Genomic DNA, 3902 nt, shown 5'->3' on the forward strand with positions numbered 1-3902 from the left:
TGTGAGGGGATGTCAGCCCCGCCCCCTGGTGATGTCATCACTGATATAATATCTGACACCCTGCCTGTATACTGTGTGAGGGGCTGTCAGCCTCGCCCCCTGGTGACGTCATCACTGATATAATATCTGACACCCCGCCTGTATACGGTATGAGAGGTTGTCAGCCTCGCCCCCTGGTGATGTCATCACTGGTATAATGTCTGACACCCCGCCTGTATACGGTGTGAGAAGTTGTCAGCCCCGCCCCCTGGTGATGACTTCACTGATATAATGTCTGACACCCCGCCTGTATACGGTGTGAGAGGTTGTCAGCCTCGCCCCCTGGTGATGTCATCACTGGTATAATGTCTGACACCCCGCCTGTATACGGTGTGAGGGGTTGTCAGCCTCGCCCCCTGGTGATGTCATCACTGGTATAATATCTGACACCCCGCCTGTATACGGTGTGAGGGGATGTCAGCCTCGCCCCCTGGTGATGTCATCACTGATATAATATCTGAAACCCCGCCTGTATACGGTGTGAGAGGTTGTCAGCCTCTCCCCCTGGTGATGACATCACTGATATAATATCTGGCACCCCGCCTGTATACGGTGTGAGCGGTTGTCAGCCCCGCCCCCTGGTGATGTCATCACTGGTATAATATCTGACACCCCGCCTGAATATGGTGTGAGGGGCTGTCAGCCCCGCCCCCTGGTGATGACATCACTGATAGAATATCTGACATCCCGTCTGTATACGGTGTGAGAGGTTGTCCGTCCCGCCCCCTGGTGATGTCATCACTGGTATAATATCTGACACCCCGCCTGTGTACGGTGTGAGAGGTTGTCAGCCCCGCCCCCTGGTGATGTCATCACTGATATAATATCTGGCACCCCGCCTGTATACAGGTGTGAGCGGTTGTCAGCCTCGCCCCCTGGTGATGACAACACTGATATAATATCTGACACCTCACCTGTATACGGTGTGAGGGGTTGTCAGCCTCGGCCCCTGGTGATGTCATCACTGGTTTTATTTCTGACATCCCGCCTGTATACGGTGTGAGGGGATGTCAGCCCTGCCCCCTGGTGATGTCATCACTGGTATAATACCTGACACCCCGCCTGTATACGGTGTGAGAAGTTGTCAGCCCCGCCCCCTGGTGATGACTTCACTGATATAATGTCTGACACCCCGCCTGTATACGGTGTGAGAGGTTGTCAGCCTCGCCCCCTGGTGATGTCATCACTGGTATAATGTCTGACACCCCGCCTGTATACGGTGTGAGGGGTTGTCAACCTCGCCCCCTGGTGATGTCATCACTGGTATAATATCTGACACCCCGCCTGTATACGGTGTGAGGGGATGTCAGCCTCGCCCCCTGGTGATGTCATCATTGATATAATATCTGACACCCCGCCTGTATACGGTGTGAGAGGTTGTCAGCCTCTCCCCCTGGTGATGACATCACTGATATAATATCTGGCACCCCGCCTGTATACGGTGTGAGCGGTTGTCAGCCTCGCCCCGTGGTGATGTCATCACTGGTATAATGTCTGACACCCCGCCTGTACATGGTGTGAGGGGTTGTCAGCCTCGCCCCCTGGTGGTGACATCACTGGTATAATATCTGACACCCCGCCTGTATACGGTGTGAGGGGTTGTCAGCCCCGCCCCCTGGTGATGTCATCACTGGTATAATATCTGACACCCCGCCTGAATATGGTGTGAGGGGCTGTCAGCCCCGCCCCCTGGTGATGACATCACTGATAGAATATCTGACATCCCGTCTGTATACGGTGTGAGAGGTTGTCCGCCCCGCCCCCTGGTGATGTCATCACTGGTATAATATCTGACACCCCGCCTGTGTACGGTGTGAGAGGTTGTCAGCCCCGCCCCCTGGTGATGTCATCACTGATATAATATCTGGCACCCCGCCTGTATACAGGTGTGAGCGGTTGTCAGCCTCGCCCCCTGGTGATGACATCACTGATATAATATCTGACACCTCACCTGTATACGGTGTGAGGGGTTGTCAGCCTCGCCCCCTGGTGATGTCATCACTGGTTTTATATCTGACATCCCGCCTGTATACGGTGTGAGGGGATGTCAGCCCCGCCCCCTGGTGATGACATCACTGGTATAATACCTGACACCCCGCTTGTATACAGTGTGAGGGGTTGTCAGCCCCGCCCCCTGGTGATGTCATCACTGATATAATATCTGACAACCAGACGGTATACGGTGTGAGGGGTTGTCAGCCTCGCCCCCTGGTGATGTCATCACTGATATAATATCTGACACCCCGCCTGTATACGGTGTGAGAGGTTGTCAGCCCCGCCCCCTAGTGATGTCATCACTGGTATAATATCTGACACCCCGCCTGTACATGGTGTGAGGGGTTGTCAGCCTCGCCCCCTGGTGGTGACATCACTGGTATAATATCTGACACCCCGCCTGTATACGGTGTGAGGGGTTGTCAGCCCCGCCCCCTGGTGATGTCATCACTGGTATAATATCTGACACCCCGCCTGAATATGGTGTGAGGGGCTGTCAGCCCCGCCCCCTGGTGATGACATCACTGATAGAATATCTGACATCCCGTCTGTATACGGTGTGAGAGGTTGTCCGCCCCGCCCCCTGGTGATGTCATCACTGGTATAATATCTGACACCCCGCCTGTGTACGGTGTGAGAGGTTGTCAGCCCCGCCCCCTGGTGATGTCATCACTGATATAATATCTGGCACCCCGCCTGTATACAGGTGTGAGCGGTTGTCAGCCTCGCCCCCTGGTGATGACATCACTGATATAATATCTGACACCCCGCCAGTATACAGTGTGAGAGGTTGTCAGCCCTGCCCCCTGGTGATGTCATCACTGGTATAATATCTGACTCCCCGCCAGTATACGGTGTGAGAGGTTGTTAGCCCCGCCCCCTGGTGATGTCATCATTGGTATAATATCTGACACCCCGACTGTATACGGTGTGAGGGGTTATCAGCCCCGCCCCCTGGTGATGTCATCACTGATATAATATCTGACACTCCGCCTGTATACGGTGTGAGGGGTTGTCAGCCTCGCCCCCTGGTGATGTCATCACTGGTATAATATCTGACGCCCCGCCTGTATACGGTGTGAGAGGATGTCAGCCCCGCCCCCTGGTGATAACATCACTGATATAATATCTGACACCCCGCCAGTATACGGTGTGAGAGGCTGTTGGCCCCGCCCCCTGGTGATGTCATCACTGGTATAATATCTGACACCCCGCCTGTATACGGTGTGAGGGCTTATCAGCCCCGCCCCTGGTGATGTCATCACTGATATAATATCTGACACCCCGCCTGTATACGGTGTGAGGGGTTGTCAGCCTCGCCCCCTGGTGATGTCATCACTGGTATAATATCTGACACCCTGCCTGTATACTGTGTGAGGGGTTGTCAGCCCCGCCCCCTGGTGATAACATCACTGATATAATATCTGACACCCCGCCTGTATACGATGTAAGAGGTTCTCAGCCCCGCCCCCTAGTGATGACATCACTGGTATAATATCTGACACCCTGCCTGTATATGGTGTGAGAGGTTGTCAGCCCCGCCCTCTGGTGATGTCATCACTGATAGAATATCTGACACCCAGCCTGTATACGGTGTGAGGGGTTGTCAGCCCCGCCCCCTGGTGATGACATCACTGGTATAATATCTGACACCCCACCTGTATACGGTGTGAAGGGTTGTCAGCCCCGCCCCGTGGTGCTGACATCACTGGTATAATATCTGACACCCCGCCTGTATACGGTATGAGGGGTTGTCAGCCCCGCCCCGTGGTGATGTCATCACTGGTATAATATCTGACACCCCACCTGTATACGGTGTGAAGGGTTGTCAGCCCCGCCCCGTGGTGATGACATCACTGGTATAATAT

The sequence above is a fragment of the Phyllobates terribilis genome, unplaced genomic scaffold (genome assembly GCF_046119375.1).
Source record: "Phyllobates terribilis strain yellow unplaced genomic scaffold, ASM4611937v1 Scaffold_9__5_contigs__length_417890890, whole genome shotgun sequence".
NCBI lineage: Eukaryota > Metazoa > Chordata > Amphibia > Anura > Dendrobatidae > Phyllobates > Phyllobates terribilis.